This window comes from Passer domesticus, chromosome 5, assembly GCF_036417665.1.
Source record: "Passer domesticus isolate bPasDom1 chromosome 5, bPasDom1.hap1, whole genome shotgun sequence".
Classification (NCBI taxonomy): domain Eukaryota; kingdom Metazoa; phylum Chordata; class Aves; order Passeriformes; family Passeridae; genus Passer; species Passer domesticus.
The window spans coordinates 3,470,360-3,487,857 of record NC_087478.1 but is presented as its reverse complement, the minus strand read 5'-3'; positions in this window follow the sequence as shown (position 1 = coordinate 3,487,857).

Here is a 17,498-nt window from a genome sequence, read left to right as displayed (position 1 = left end):
ACTGTTTTTTCCTAATGACCACTTTCCCAAACTCCATAGAGTTTGTGGGGTTTTTTGCAGAAATATTTATTTTAAGCAAAATGCCATGTCTAGTTGAGCAAAATCAGCAGCAAATATATCAGTATAACAGTTTAAGGGTAAAAAAAAAGTCAATTTACTCTAAAATTTAGGAAACAAAACCTTCCAGGTTCCCATTTTCAAATCATGTTTTATTTTTAAATTCCATTGAATTAAGTATGTATATGAAATAAAAATCAAAACTGAATATTTAATTTATGGCCAAAAAATATTTCATTCTTCATAAGAACTTTTTTCTTTTCATTTTGATAAGGAAAGTCCCACCAAGAATAGTAGCATTATTTCCCAGTGTTTTCAGAACAGTGGTTTAGCCACTGACCAAAGCCACCTAGCCACTGGTATCTACGGGGCTTTTCTGGTAGAAAAGTTTCTTTTTTCTTTTTATAGAATTTGAGAAAGGTGAGAAAGTGGAACTTGGGATGGCAAATTTAAAAGTAAAAAAGGCAAAAAAAAAAGGCAATATTTGAATTTTTTTCAGTGTGTCTCCCTGGTAATTTTGACCTGTGAGGATTTTTTTCCTTAATGCTGTTTTTCTTTGAAGGTTAAAAAAAAATGTAAAAAAAAGCAGGGGATTTCCACTCTCTGGATGTATGGTGCAGTAAGAGCATCCTTTTGCAATTAGAGAAATCTCATAACTCTTCTTTAGTCAATGTCCAAGATTGACAGGGCACCTTGCAGGCTTTTCCATCCCAACGCACTCGCAGAGAAAAGCGCGTTATTCCCTCTTCAAGGAGCAGTGGTGCTGACTGAGGGGGTGAACATCTCCACACCACCCAAAGGAGCTCACCACTGCCTCCCAGCTGAAGGTTACTATCTCCAATCCAGCTCAAAGCTGGAGATATGCACCTTCCCTCCCTCCTTTCAGCCAAAACAAGCCAAGAAGATCTACCGATACCAGGAGAGAGAGATACCACTTTGCCCGAAATGCTTCGAGCATGCATCCAAGGTTTCATATCTGAAACTGGGGAAGAAACTGGAGAGCCCCAAGACTCACCTTGCTTCTTTTGAGGAACAAGCTCTTCTGCCAAAACTAGCCTGGAGCAATTGCTTTCCTTGAGGAGAACAAGGAATATGACTCTGATGAGTAAAGTCTTGCAATTCTGCAGACTTTCAAAAGGCTCTTGGAGATATAAGAATACAAATCTGATGGAAAGCTAATGAAACTTTCACTCCTAAATCTCTTAGGTCCTTTTGAAACTTTGCTCACTTATCTTCAAAGCCCTGTTGGAGCATAAGCCTTGGAAATTTGCGTGGGTGATACTATATAGGGATTAACAGCCATTTTATAGATGAGGAAACTGAGGTGAAGTGACGTGCCAAAGGCCACACAAGAAGTCGTGTCAAAGGATTCAGATGGAGGAGGATTAGCAAAGTGAGAGAGGGGTATTTCATCACTTAGAAAATTTTGGAGACAAGAACAAGTGTTCATCAGATTTTTAATTAAAATTCTGGGCTCTTTGGCAGTTAACTACTATCCACTTAAAATTTTTAATTTTGAAAATCACGTTTTTCAGTTCTTGGGTGGGTTTTTTCCTTCACTTTCTGTATTCTCTTTACTGTTTCTTCTGTTTCTTATTTTCTAACTGTTTGTTTGTTTGTTTGTTTGTTTGTTTGTTTGAAAAAGGAGTGGAGAAAGACACATATAAGATATAAACTAATGATATAAATCCCAAAACCAAAAAGATGGGAAAATATTCTGTGTAAGTGGACAATACAATTTACTGTGAATTAGGAAAGAGCAAGGGTAGCAGAAAACTATGCTGAAGTGGCTAATAATAATGGGAATATTGTGACCCAACCACCTGAGAGTGTAAAAGACACATTATTTACAGAAAGAGAAAATATCAACAGATACAGTTGGAAAAAAAAAACCCAAATTTTGGCATGCTTAAATCTTTCAGATCTGAAGCTGACAGTACCCTTCAGTCTAACTAGAAGCCTTAAATATTTGCTGTGTGCATAACTTAATTATGTTAATCATCTAAACAACTAGAGAGAAAAAGTGGCTCACGAGCATAGAGCAAAAGCAGGTTCCATTGGGGCAGAGGTGATAAGGCTTTACTCCCTCTTGGACACAAGAAGCATGGGTAATTGCCTATGGAACTCTGAGGGATTATCTGGCAGTGTGAGTGAAATTATAATGTGCAAAAAAAGCAGTTATGTCTTTAAACAGCCAGCTCAGGTTCCAGTGACCAGTGCAGCGCAGAGCAACTCATCCTAATTATGAGCATTTACTTTGCTTCATCCCCTGGTTTTTCAGCCCACACACTGTGTTCTCTGAAACTATAGCAATCCTAACAATGGCACTCCAGTGAATTAATTTAAAGGCAGCTTGGGGATACCTGCATGAACTTCAGTGACTGTGGTATAAACATCCCCAACTGTGGGGCGAAGAATGGGTGACTCACAGGCTAAGGCAGGAGTGCGCCAGGCAAAGTCTTTCCAGGAAAGCCGGGAAGGAACCAACCTGTCTCCCAGACCCAGGAACTAGTTGGGCAGGGGTTGACTAGTAGGATGTTGTGGAGGAAGTAGTTGTTCAAGGCTAAAAGTGCTGAACTTTCCATGCCAGGGAAAAAAAAATTACAGGTTGGCTAAAAGATGAGCATGGGGCTGTGCCTGCTTGGTAAAAAAGGCATAAGCAGTAAGAGAACTGTCCAGCGTGACATGATGTCCTCAAACTCTTCCTACAGAGCAGGAAACAACCCCTCTGGGAAGCAATTGAATGCATTAATCCATGTCTAAAGGAAGGGAGTTGCTGGACAGGCTTCATAACTTGCTCAAGAACTCAGGAATCATGAAACACCTTTGTGAATTTTAGACCCCCTCTCACTGACTGCAGAACCCAGTGAGACCTCAGGGTGGAATACATTTAGTCATGTTTAAAAATCCTTTGACACTTCAAACCTGTTTAAATTTCTTAGAATACCTCTCCAGCCCAGATCCTTAGAAGGACTGATGCATTTAACTCCCACGGACATCATCCTCATCTTTAACCTTCCTTTCAAAATCTGACCCTGATTTAGTACTTCAAGGTCTTTGGCCTTGTTCCCTGAAGGTGTTGAGGAATATCTGCTCAGCATCAGGACTTTCATCACCTACCCCTTGAATCTCCATCCTGAGCACTTGAGGCTAGTGGCCTCGTCCCAAGCCTATCACTGCCAATAGAAAGATTTCCATTGGCTTCAACAGGCCTTGGAACAGTTTTTAAATCCTTAAATAACCTGCTCTGAAAGAGTCTATCCCCAAAATTAATCAAGGGAAGGAAGGTCTGTGAAAACACAGCCATCTACGTTCCCAGCTCCCTCCCAACCCCTCCCTTCCCCTCCCCCACTTTTCAAGCACTTCTGCAGGTGATTTCTGTAATTTTAATTAATTTTAATTGCCTGATTAATTTAATTGAAACACCACGGAAATTAAATGCACACATTATGGTGTGTAATTAACATTAAGGCAATGACACAAACTGGCCGGAGTGGAGCGAAGGTCTGTGTGCTCTGTTAGTGATTCATGCTCTTCTATTGTTGGTGCTCAGGAACACGAGTTAGGAAGGAGTGTGAGACAGGGGCTGGTTTTGCAAGAGGTGCTGCTTGTTGGGAGAAAGCCACAGCAGGCTGGGATGAATTATGGGTGGCATGGCATGAAGCCTTGTTGATGAAACCTGCCTTGATCTGGAGGGTTTCGTCATGCCACCTGGTGAAATGAATGTGGGGTATGGGGTGGGGTGAGGGAAGAAGGAGAGCTTTCCTCAACAGAGAAAAAAACCTTCTCAAGACAATGCAACAACAACAACAATTGGGATAAAACTTCCCTTTTGCAAGAAGTCTCAAAATTGCCTCTTTGGAGGAGGGCTGTGTTCCGTCTTTCCGTCTCTGCCAGGAACCATGGATGTATTTGCATGTTAATTTTGAGTGCTCATTAGAGTAATTTTTTTATTTTCCTAACCTGAGGCTTTTTCTTTTTTTTTTTTTATCAGGAGGGTGGATGGATATTTTGCACGATAAGATCTTGTTTGTTGGGTTTTTTCTTGTGTTGTGCTTTTTTTTGTTTTTGCTTTTTTTCCCCCCTTGCTTTCTTTCTCTAACCCGGTGTGTCAAATTCCAGTCTGTGTGAAAGGTGAGGGCGTGTTAGAGAAGACAATGAAATGTTCTGCATATGCAGGGAACTCTGGAAAAAGCTCAGGGCTTTGCTCATCCCACCCCACTCCACCCCTGCCACTCCCGAAGAGCAACACAACACAGATGGGTGAGATCATTGCTCCAAGGGGGTAATAAAACCAAACCAGAAAGGGTAATTTAGCAACCCTATATATGGAAAAATTGGCCAGTTTTGTGCAACCACTGACTACTGCAAAGATGCCAAGCTGACAGAGGTAGACCAGATAGGATCTTTCAGATCACTTCTGGTAAAGGCGGAGAGTCTCCCCTTTACACGTTTTATACAATTGACACAAATAAATATTTTGGCCATTTTTCTTATTTATTTTGTGGAAGATTCAGTTCAGAATAACAGTCTGGGTGTGAGTAGAATCATCTTCAGCTTTAAGCTGGTGTAAATGAAGATGAATCTAAGACTCTAAATCTCTACTGCTTACCACTAACATAGACATTCAAGATAAAATTTTGGAGACTTTCCCAAGATATAAAAATTACTCATTCTCTTCTCATAGCTACAAGTTCTGCCAGATCCATTAAACTTTTTTGTGGCCATCCCTGACTCACAGTCCATCAGATCATTTCCAGAGACCATGTCACCTTCTCCAAATACAAGCGTGTTCTCAGCACTTTCCAGAGCATTTTAGGATATTGCCAGACAGGGGAGTGTAAATAATTATCTATTCTGCAGGTAAAAAAGCCTTATAGCTGTTGGGAAAAAAAAAAAAAAGTCCCCCAGAAAGTAGCAAAGAATTCTGCATAATCAAAACCCATCACTTTTAAGAAAACAACATCAAATGTCCACCTCAATACCCAACAGCTGAAGAAAAGCCATCCCACTCCCATAACTATAAGGCAAGACCTTTTCTTTAGGTTTTAGGAGACCTGCATTGAACTCTCTGCCCTCTGCAAGTGGATTCAAACTCATGCCTCCCACTCACGAAGAGCCTCCTCACCAGGCAGCATTAAGAATTTCCAATCCTTCCCAGCTGATGCTGTTCCACTTCGCAGCCCTTACCTGGGTCTGGGATCCAGGTGCCTCCCTCCCAGGAGAGCAGCCTAATCAGCAGACTAGTGACTCACCCTGGCTCTTTGTGTGAGCTCTGAATTATTGCCTGCCAGGTGGAAGGGCTCCAGAGCCTTCCAGATCCCGCTGCCCTCAGATACCCTTCAGCCCAGAGGCTAGACCACTCAGCAGCTGGTTGGGAAACGTCTGCTCAAATCAACTTTCTTCCTGATTCAGCTGCCTCCTCACCAAATATCCTACTCATCTCCCTGGGGAGTGCTATGGGAGCCTGCTGCCTTTCATTCTTCCCCTTGGATCTCTTCCAATCTCAAAACAATTTCATATTTTTCAATGCATAAAGCAAGTGGACTGATTCCTGAGGGTGCTGGTTATCACTTTGTCTGTGGGTTTTCTGTAACTGCATATTCACATGAAATAAGACTTTTTAGACAGGACGGGGAAAATATATTCACTCTTCTTCTCACCCAACATTATAGGTACTCTAAGAAAAAAGAAATACTGAAGCTGAGTTTCCCACTTCCTGCACAAAAAGCTACTGGCTTCCATGCCAGTAGCTGAGCAACCTCTCATGAAGCAGATGTATCCTACTCTTATTTCTCCTTCAACTTTTGTTTACTCAAAAAAAGACTCTCTGGAATGAAATTACAGTGAGATTTAACCTAAAATGTCCAAGGAATATCAGGAAACTTCACCTATGACCAAAAAGTAATGATAGAAAAAATGGACCATCATTTCCAGGTCCGTCTTTTCCAGGTGCCACCATTAGGTCCTTCCTCTGCCCCCAAGCATTCAGTGATTCACAGAGGACCAGCAGCTGCCCTGCTCAGTGCCACAGCTTTTCCTTAGATGCCCAAAGCCACAGGAAGAGCAACTGCAGAGCATCTCTCCACATGCACATGTGAAATGTCCTAACTTGACTCCAACTCCCTTTGGATCCCCAACAAAAGTACAAAAGTCCTTGGCATGGGTAGCAGGGAGAGGGAGCAGGGTTTTAGCCTTGTCTTTGAACAGAGAATCACAGAATGGTTGAGGTTGGAAGGGATCTCTGGAGGTCACCTGGTCCTGCTCAAGTCTGGAGATGTCTGCCCAGGACTGTGCCCCAATGGACATCTGCAAAGAAAGAGACTCCACAATCTCTTGGGTGACCTGTGCCAGTGCTCTTTCACCCTCACAGTGAAAAAGGGTTTCCTGATGCTGAGCGGGAATCTCCTGTGTTTCAGTTTGTGCCCACAAACATCCCGAAAAATAGGGCAGTGTAAATGTTCCTATATGAGACAAATATCCTGGTGAAATCTGGGTTCATTTTTTGTTTTTAAGCAGGAAAAACAAAAGGCCTTGGTTGTCCCTGTTGTGGCAATGAACTACATTGCACCATTATCACCAATTCCATGGATGGTTTCCAATCACATACAATTTTTGACAAAGCTAATGATATTTTTAAATTTATATACACAATAAACTGTCATGATATAACTATATCTACTTCAGTGACTGGTGTATGTTCTGACCAAGGCACTGGATAGGAGGATCTGAAGCCCACTGCAGACACTACTGGGGTTACTACTAAGTTTACAGCCGAGTTACCTCTTAATTTATACATTAAAAGGATATTTTTATTCCAGAATTAAGTTTTGCTCTGAAGGGAACTTTCATTTCTCATTACTCTGAAATATATACTACATTCCCTGAAATTTTTCTAATTCCAGATGAAATGGAAGAAAGTTTATCTAATCCTGTACAGATGCATCTGTAGGGATGGGGCTTTGAGCAACCTGGTTGTTGTGGAAGGTGTTCCTGTCCATGGCAGAGGGTTAGATGATCTCTAAGGTTCCTTCCAAGACAAACCATTCCATGATTCTATGAAGGGTATGACTTCCCAACCTTAATATTGCATTTCTTGCTTTCTGAATGCTTGGCCACCCAACCTGAACTACATTGAAGCTTGTTGCTTGCTCAGAATAAATATCAGCTTCCATAGGCATGCATAACTCAGTTTATTTATTAGGCACTATCTCCTGTATAATATTTGTCAACTTCCAGAGACACCCCAAAATAGAATTGTATAATCATGCTGGTAGAGGAGCAGGGAGAGGCAAAAATAAAGCAGTGGTCATTAAAATAGAATTATTACATTCTTCGTATACTGATTTCATTACTTGAGAAGATATTTTTTGAATTTGACTCTGGGGCAAATAACATAGACATCCTGAGCTATATAGCATTAGATCCACTGTGTTCAGAAGGAACACACCGCTCTGGAAAGATTGTGGAGATTTCCCAGAGTTTATCCACAACTCCAAGGCAGGAATCACTATTCCCAAGCGCTCCTTTGCAGATATAAGTTGGATCTTTAGCAGTAGAGTCTACAAATGCCTGGAGCAGAAATAATATTTGAAGGAGGGAACAGAAGCCAGGATGAAAGCAGCCTAATTACCAGGGGACAAACTGGGAGTAAACATGGTGGGTAAATTTTAATGGGGAGCTGTGGGCTTGTAGTTCCTCTCTTGTCCTCTCTGCCTCCCTGGAGCAGCAGGTGACTTGACAGATTTTCAGAGCTCTCATGTCAAGACCTGAACAGGAGCTGAGAAGACAAAAATCTTTGAATCCCCTTCAGCATCAGTCCCAGCAAAGCAAGTGCTCAGCAGCACCAATGCCAGCCTGCCCACTGCTGGGGGGAGCCAGACCATTTCCTCCCCCATCACATCCATGACTGAATCATGACAGATCAAATCACATTCCACCTATGTTCTCACCCAGAAAAAACTGTCTGAATTGTGGAGAGTCTAATTCAGGTTTCTAGGTTTATACCAAAGCACCAATGCCCTCTAACTCCCCCAAACTCCTCCTGTATGTCCCAGGAAGCACAAACCCAGGATGCCGCAGGGCAATTTAAAGGCTTGCATTGCTGAATAAACAGTGACAAATTGTAGATTAAGAAAAAGCCTGTTATTTGTGTGAAAGAGGCAGCCTTTGCCGCCAAATGGATTCATCTGTCATTGCTACTGATTGCTCCCTTTCCACTCAGTGTCCCCTAAGAAAAATGTAAATCCTATGTAAATCCTTTGTTATCGCCCGACAATGTGCGTATCACAAGCTGCATGGGTTAGAACACAGGTCCATTTTTCTCCAGACTACACCACTCCTCTTTCAAATTTCAAGGTCTTAATGTCTCAAGAGTGAGGCGGCAGAAGGCGTTCAACCCCCCTGGGACAGACTGAGCGAGGAAAGCCCTCACAAGAGGAGGAGAAGGGGAATCTCTTTATGGGTTTTGCTGCTGCAATCAGCCCCACTGCAGTTTATTCTCTTCAGAGAGATGAATGGCGGCTGAAATACAAACCCAGAGCTCAGAAGAAGAGCATCTCCCCATGGTGAGGAGGAAAGCATAAAGAAGAGAAGGGAGGGAAAGCTAAACAACAGGGAACTGTGCAGAATTCACCTGCCAAGCAATTTCCTCAAAAGTTCGTTCCCATCTTTGAGCCAGGTTGTCACCTTCATGCCATGTTGTCTGGATTATGACAGAAAAAATATAGAATATAGATGTAGTAGCCAGCCTCATGTTTACAGAAAAGCCAGCAGCAGTTAATCAAATGAATCAGAGGACTGTGGCACGGGACTCATTCGTTACTGAAACATTTATCAACCCCGTTCACTGAACAACCTGTGAAACCCTGGGCCAGCCTGCCCACCAAATCCCAGGAAGATCACAGACTTGTACAGTCACTGAAAGCTACATTAGCTTATCTCCTTCTCATAACAGCAGGACATAAAATACAAGTTATTTTGCACATTTTGCTCTCAATACACTCTCATGGCACCCACCGGTGGATTTCAACCCTCTGAGCGTACCCTGGCTGGGGTAACATCAGCCTAACTATCAGTCCAACAGAAGTCCTTCTAGTTTTCCAGAGGCCAGTATTCCTCTTTGAAAATCCAGCTCCAGAGAGCTCATTGTGGAGCTGTGATTACAAAGATAAAGATAAAGAGTGAGATGTTCCTGTTTTTCAGGTGGGCTTTAAAACCTCAGATTTCTGGGGTTTGTGATTACCTGCTTTAATAGGTGTATGGAAAATCACTGTTATTAGATAATAATTTAATGAATGCACACCATTATTAAGGATGACTCCTGACACGTAAGTCCAGCTGCATCCAGGGAGTTGCTGCTATTATTATTATTATTATTATTATTATTTATACCTTTTGGAGCTCAGCTTATTTTAAGGTGACAGGTAGCCTGAGGTAACCCTGAGGTACCTCTAGCTTACTTCTCATGGTACAAGTCAAGTTACCTCTAGTTTAAGCTACAGATATTTGCTGAAGGAGTAGATGTTTGTGTGCACTTGCAGGCAGTGGTGAGTTGGGGTAATTTAGTCTATCATCACCCACAATTAAAGACTTTTATTTTCACTCTCTCCAAAGACTACAAGACTTTGCTGTTAAGGAATGTTTTTGTGTAGTGAAGTAGACCTTCGCTGCTTTAATTCTAACTCTCTGAAGGAGCTGACATCTACCATGCAAAGAATGGAAAAGGCTCTCCCAACCATCCCCACAGTTCTCATCTCCAAACCCAGCTGCAAAGACCTGTTCCTTTGCTGTTTTGCCACATAACCCTACTCTGTGAGTCCTTTCTCTGGTTCTGTCACATCACATATAAGCTACTTATCTCCACCTTGGCAGTCCTTAGTATTTCTAATTTGGTCTCCTTCATGGGATACACCATTAAAAACTCAGCAAGTGTCCTGTTGGAGAAGACTGCTACAAGAAACTCCATGTTTTCTTCTCCATTTATTTAGGATTTAGGGAAGGGCTCCTATCTCTTCACTGTCTCTGATGTTGCTAGACAAATTATCTTTTTCAAGGGGTGTACTGAAGTGTCTGAAAGCACTGAAGGAAGAGTGCAACCTCATGCTAATTAGCTAGTTACACTGAGAGCATCTCTTTTTCCTCACAGCTCACAACCATTTCTGCAAGATTCCTCCTGCCCACCAACCCTCAACTCCCTCTGTCACAATTAGGTTCTGTCTGTGTGGCTTGGGTCCCCTGTAAACAACAGTGACCTGATGCTGTGCAGGGATACCAGGACAGGGAGGAAAGCAAAAATCTGATGCCTTTGTGGGCATCTGTGTTCTGGCAGATGTAGAAGAAGCCAAGAATGAGCACTGGTCTAACAGCTGTTTGGCCACAGCCCTGGGAACAGAGACAGTGTTTTGCCTGCATAGCTATTATATAGTTACAGGCCAACTCCAAACGGAAATTGCTGAAACATTGAAGAAATCGTGTCTTTTAAGGGTCTTCTGCCAGTAAGAAGTCCATAGTCCAGCCATGGGCATTCACACTGTGCAGAGACTGCCAAGCAACACAGTATCAGAAACTCCTTTCTGCTCTTATGGATGGCAGACCCAAAACTGTTCAAGAGAAGCCCAAGATAACAGATGACCCCTAGGCCTTACAAGATGCCTGCATGGTCACATCAGGCATTGTACAGGTCACTCATGGCAGGGTTCACACCCAAAAACTAACACAATTGTGCTTGGACACAAAGTACAATTTGGCTGAGCAAGGTGTAAACTTGAGGCTTTATACAAAATGCACAAAATGTGGCCAGGGACACTGAGGATCATATTCACGAGGAACTTGTATTCCTTCAGCTCTACACAGTCCCCCAGTGGAGTTTGTAGAAGTGAGTGCAGACATGTAATGAGATATCTAAAGTCCTGCTGATCTCAGTACTGTTGAAGATCAAGGAACGAGTGTCTACATCCATGAGATTCTGGAAAGCTTTCCAAGCTCTTCTCTCCACTTTAAGAAGTCTAAATATGTTTAGTAATCTAGCCCCAGTAGTCAGAGGAAACTGTACACAATGCATTCTTACAAATTAAAAACCTAAACACCAGATCCAAGCAAAGGACTTAAATTTTTTTTTGTGTCTGGCCCTGAAGCAGAAGCCCAAAGCACAGCGTTAGGCTCCTGGCTCTCCCTGCCTGATGCATAAGGAGTGTTAGGTATCTCACAGAGTGGAGCCTTTCCTTTCACCTCCTCCCTGGTCCTGCTATAGCCTCAAGCCTGGAGGCTTAAAACTAGGAAGTCTGCCACAACAGGGAGCAGCCCTGGGGCGAGACTCCATGCAGTGCATTGGAAGCCACGGAAAGCAAGCCAATTTGGAAATGCTGAGCACAAAGGGTGTGCCCAAACTCCAACCCATCCTAAAGTACATGAATCAGGTCTGCAAAGTAAAATATCTCCCTCCACTTTGGTTCCAGAGGGCCGAGCCCACTCCCGAGGGGAGACATCTGGAAGCGCTCAGAGCTGAGCTTTGCTCACTTTTTTTAAACACGGACCAAGACAGGGGTGCACACACCTTTTTTTTTATCAGGAGACAAGTTAGCAAAATCGCTGGCCCGTGAAGTGAGAAATCTGGCTTCAGTGCTTTCTTCAGCCTGGAGGGATCCAAACCACATTTCCCACCTCCCAAGAGTGGGCCCAAACCAACGGGGGTAAAATGAGGTTGAGATTGGGGAGATAGGATGTTCAGCCGTCTCTTTTCTTGAAGCTGCACAGAAGTGCACTCCGGGGGGCATAGGGAGATCAAAGGAACCTCCCGGAACCCAGACGCACGTAGACCACCACTCGCGGTCTCGTGGTTGTGCTCTCAGCTGGCCAGCCTGGGCTCTGGGTTAGAGTTGCTCTAGTTAGAGCCTTTCATATGAAAATCAGTCGTAGGGCAAAAAAGAACAGAACTGCATCTCACAGCAGGGAGAGGAATCCAGTGTCTCCATCGCTTCTCCTCGCCGGAGGTGCCTGTATCAAAGAGTCGGCAATCAGGGAGCTGCAGAGAGCTGTGAGATAACATTTTTGAATCTGTGGGCATCTTTGTTGTTTCTTTGGTGGTGGTTGTGAACAAAACAATGCATGAAAATATGGGCCAGCTTGCCTGTTTGGTGTTTCTAACACAAGGAGGGGATTTAGTGAACAATGTTAGAGAGTAGAAGCAGGTAAAAATCCATTCATATTGTTTTTTACAACCTAATCATAATCAAGGTTTCCTTACAGCAATTTTTTTTTTACCCTTTAAATTTTGTGTGGGTTGATATTCCCTGGAATTACATGGGAGTGAGAGAGGACATGCTGGGGACACCTGGTCCTGCTAGAACCATGAACAGGTCATGTACCTAGGGTAAAATGTAGGAGCCCAGGAAAAGCTGCTGCCAAAGCATGGATCTCCCAGTAACTGACCACTGACTGACTGGGCCAACTAGCTATATCTGCCTCAGAGGGTGGATGAGAAAGGACATGGCTGCATTCCTATTGTGTAGGACACCAGCTGCCTGTGTGGAGCAGGAGGTGAAAACGAGATGGAGAATTCTTTAGCCTCAGCCCTTGAGAAGCTGATGATCAATTGCTTTCTTACCCCATTTGCATCCTTATTCGTTCGTTGTTTTTCACAGATCTTACAATGCCAAGGGCTAATTCTCCCTACTCTAATGAAAGATAGGATTAATCAGTGGGTTCTCCCACGAACTTGTCCCTTGACTTCTTTCTGATGTGAGCCCAGGAGCAGAGAAACTGGTATACCCAGGTAACAGCTTTCCCTCCAGAAAATTCTCTTGTTCAAGGTAATTTTTGAACCCCTTTGTAATTTTGGGCTGAAACAAAGGAAGAATATTAGTCCATAAATGAATATGAGGAATCATTTCAGAAAACTGTTGTCCAAATCTCCAAATATACTCATGGAAGTGTATTTGCATTTACCAGTGTGGGCATTGCAGATGGAAATATTGCCTGTGGAAACATTAACAGTACAGTTCTTGCATGTAAAGCTCTGAGAAACCCGTTCAGTTTTTAACAGCACTGATAGAAAGCCTTCATATCATATAGGAGTATATGTTTTTGTATATGCACAGTGTCAGGAGATGCCCTGGAAGCTCCTGTTTAGCAGACAGGCTGCCTTAACACATTCCCTGGCCTCACCACCTACGCTAGGTTTTTAGGCATGGAAAAGAAGCAAAAGTTTAAACACCCTCTCCAAGGTGGGACATGTCTAAGCAGTGCACGGCCTGGAACCTAGAACTTCCCATGGCCGTGATATGCATTCACTGTGCTTTCTGAAACAAAATTTCTCTTACTTCTCTGCATATTTTAGTGAATTCACCCAATCTCATTTTTCAACATTTACATCTATCGCCATTCATCTTGCAAATTAAAATATTTCTGCATGACACTCTGACACACAGGAGGGAGAAAAAAAAAAAAAAACAACACAAAAGCATTTCTCAAAGTAACAGAACTACAGAGCTTTTCAAACTTCCTGTTTCATAGCCCTGATAGAAAAAGTACACTGAGTTCCTATGAAGCACCCTCCTGACATTTCCAGACTTATTAGCCAGTTTTCACACTGACTTCAATCAACCTCTTTAATCCTCCAAGGAAAGAGCATTTTTAATTCACCGATTGGCTGATAAGCTTGAAGCCAAAAAATGATTTACACGTAGATGAATTGTGCTTACAAGATGGAACTTCGAGCATTAGAAGCGGATCTGAATTTCCTATCTGTCATTTTATTTGCCACATTCATTTTTGCTCTGCCATTACCCTTGCTGATTATGATCTTTCAGCGCTATTGGGCTCCTGCTTCCACAGTTTTTAATCTGCCTTTAATCCCATAGATTTTAAATATTCCCCGGCACCGAGAGACTGGAGGCAATTAACTGCCCTTCTGATGCTCTCCTTATCAGTTGCCTCCTTGTATCTCTCAGAAGCAGCCTCAAGACACTTCCAGGCTGACAAATACTACCAGCATTTCTGATGAAGCAGCCGCAGCAAATGCAATGTGAAGTCCAGCTGCGTAACCTGATTCTAAAAAATCCAGTCATTCAAAAAAATAAATAAATGCAGCACAGGCATCTAAACTCCTGTTCCATTTTGACTTGATGCGAATGGAAATAAACAAAATATCTCTTTAAGTTTTTTTTGGTTAGGGTTTTTTAGGTTGTTCCTTTGGCTTTTGTTTTGTTTTTTCCTTTTTTTTTTTTTCTTTTCTTGGGAGATAATTTCTGTCTCTTCCAATCTGATTGCTGTTTCAAATTGAAAAATGAGGCTGTTTTCCTCGATTTGCTGGGGCATTTCTGATGCCCGGAAAACAGATCTGCTGGGCAGCCAGAGATCCTTGGATCAGAATCCACATCTTTTTGTTCTCAAGCACTAGCAATAAAAAATCGGCTGTGCTGATGCACCTACCACTAGTTGATGCAATGTCAATTTTCCTACCTTTCTAAAGGATGTCCACTTGAACTTGGGCTTTGTAAACTCAGCTCTACTCATTTTTCCATTACATCAAAGATCTGATACTATAAATAAAGAATCAAATCAGTGTGACACAGCTCATGAAAAGATGTTTTTCATTAAAAACCATCTGTTTATTCACTAACGTATACATTTACATAACCCTTCAAGAATGCTAAACTTTCATTCAAATAGGTCACATGGCAATAGTTGGGAAACACACAGAATTAAATGCAAAAGGCCCAATTTTTCATGGCTTTGTACCTAAATAAACCAATAATAGCCCAGAAAAACAAGGAAAAGGTGTTATTATTTTCATCTCCTTTTGCAGGCACACAAATTGCTACCTCTGAGATAAAATAATTAATTTTTCTAGTAATATAAATACATATAAGTATATATGTATACCTATATATGTAAATATATCTATGTGTGCATATCTATATCAGTTATAGACAACTGAGAGTTCATCTTTAGAGATAATAATTTGACTAAAGCACAGAAGACAAATGTTCTACCTAATTCATAAAATTGTTATTATTAAACTCTGCAAGCTGGTAGGATGGTATGGAGTGGGAAATTTACCCAGCGTAAATATTGCCATCCTCATCTTGTTCCTAGAATAGCTAAAAATGGGTATGTGAAGTTTGTATTCTTCTAGTTATTGTCTTAACTGTCTCCTTTATAATTTAAATGCTCAAAACAATGGGGAAACTCTGTGTTAGAGTGAGGGAAAAGAAAGCGAAATCCCTGACAAGGAAGAAAAAAAGTTCTAGTCCATAATCCATTTTTTGGGAACTTAAAATCAGCAATATTTGTCCAGAGCAAAGGCCCTCTCAAATTAGGATCCTGTTTTAATAAAGGCCAAAAGCAAACACACACAGAGCATAAGAAAAGTGCAGGCACATGATGGTACATCCCAAACATGTCAGAAATTTGCAGATTGAGAGTTTCTGAGCCAGAGATCATGTCCTTATATTTAACAACTTTAAATAGGTTTCACTTCCATTAACTTCTCCTGTGGCCCCCCTAAGCTGTGTAGATTTTAAGCATCAACAGCATCCCGTGACAGCGAGTTTGCCAGCGCAGCTCCCCGCCAGAGCCGTTGATGTTTGGAGAAGATCTGCTGGGGTGTATCAGATCGTGCTGGCTCATTCCGAGCACTGGATATATCAGATCCCCAAAAAGGTGCAGAAACAAAAATTCTTGGAGTAAATTTATATTCCTCTGCTGAATCGAGTGAAGGCATTCCAACTAAGTCAGAGGAACTCGAACGATTCCTGCTTGCTCAGTAGCTTATCTGAGGTTAGTGGAACTATGCTGATTCTCATTAGCTGAAAATTTAGCTCAATATTTTACTTTCGAACGTGTCTTACAGAATTACGAATTCCATTCCCGTCAAGCTGATATATTGTGCTCACAGCTGCAGAAGTCGAGCAATTAAATTGATAATATTTGATGATAGTGTATGTATGTGTGGGGGGAACATATTCAATTTTATTTGGCTCTCGAAACAAAGTGTCTGATTTTTGCAAGGTTGCAATTCTGTCTCTCCATGTGCAATTGAGCCTGTATTTCCCTTCCAAAGGGAGTGCCTGCATGCTGGAATTAAAATTTGCTCATGACTATCAGGCAGCAATCTATGACTGATTTGTTCTCACAATCTTCAAGGCAGGTACAGAAGAATGAACATCAGAACAAGTTTTCTCCTTCCATATGCATCACTTTGCAAAGGCTGTCCCGTAGGTCAACAGGTAGTTCATCCTTTGTGCAATGAGTTTTCAGTGCCTTAACAGAGAACTCCTCAACAAAGTCCTGGGAGGAGATACTTTTCTTTGGTGGACACATCTCCCATGAAAACTGGACCACGAGCAACATCTTTATTTCTCATACCCCAAACAAAACAAAACCAAAAAAATTTACTTTTGTCCATTACTGGCCTGGGCAAGATTTGGACCAGCAATATCAAGGTAGAAGTACCTCATTAAAAGACTCTTTGTTTTCTTCTCCCTTTTGTATTCCTGATTAAAGACCAGAAGAAAGCAGCCAGCTGCCGGTCTTGGATCCTGAGCCAAAACACGAGTCAATAAAAATATTTCTTATTGATGTCATAGCCTCCAGAATGTGTTGCCACTGAGCTACTATGACATTTGTATGGACCATGCTTTACTGGTTATTATCCCTTGTTCTTTATATTTGTAGATGGAATAAAACAAATGTGGAAAAACAGTTCTTCTTTGTTATACATTTGTGCAGTGTCTAATATAGGCACAACAGCAGACTTTGAATGTTGTAATAATATAAAAGATAAAACATAATCGTACTGGTCATGCAGAGTTTAGCTGTGGAGTTTTCTATCTGCAGTGATTGGCATCATATTTTCAATTATACAAAATAATTGTCATTTGCATTACTTAGTGTTCCTTATTAATTATAATAGTAGCTCAATTTTATTAGTGCCTGGGATAACAAATAGCTCAACAATATTTTAAAAGTAATTTATAAAATAGTCATGGAGATATGTTTACTGCTGTCCTGCAGATACCTCAGGGCTGAAATGCACCAGCATAAGAGCAGGAAAGGACCCAGGGAATAAAAAGGCGATAAACTGATGCTGAAATAATTGGTGCTAGTTTAAAGGTAAAAATACATATGTATATGTGTACTTAGTTGAGTGATGCCACATATCAAATTCATAGTACAGCAAAGGAGTTTGTACAAAAATATGTTGGGTTTTAGAGGCAATAACAGAGCTTTGGTTAGATTTAGAATTTTTTTGTTGTTGTTGTCCTTTTTCTCGAGAAAACATAAACAATTACCCAACAAAACAGCAAATTGTGGTAAGAGCAAAGAGACCGAAGGAAGAAACTTTGTTATATAACACGATGAACCTGTGGTAACCATCTCCAGTGTGTGTTGTTTGCTGTGACTTACAGCTTTGCTTAAGCATTTTAAAGATTCTTGCA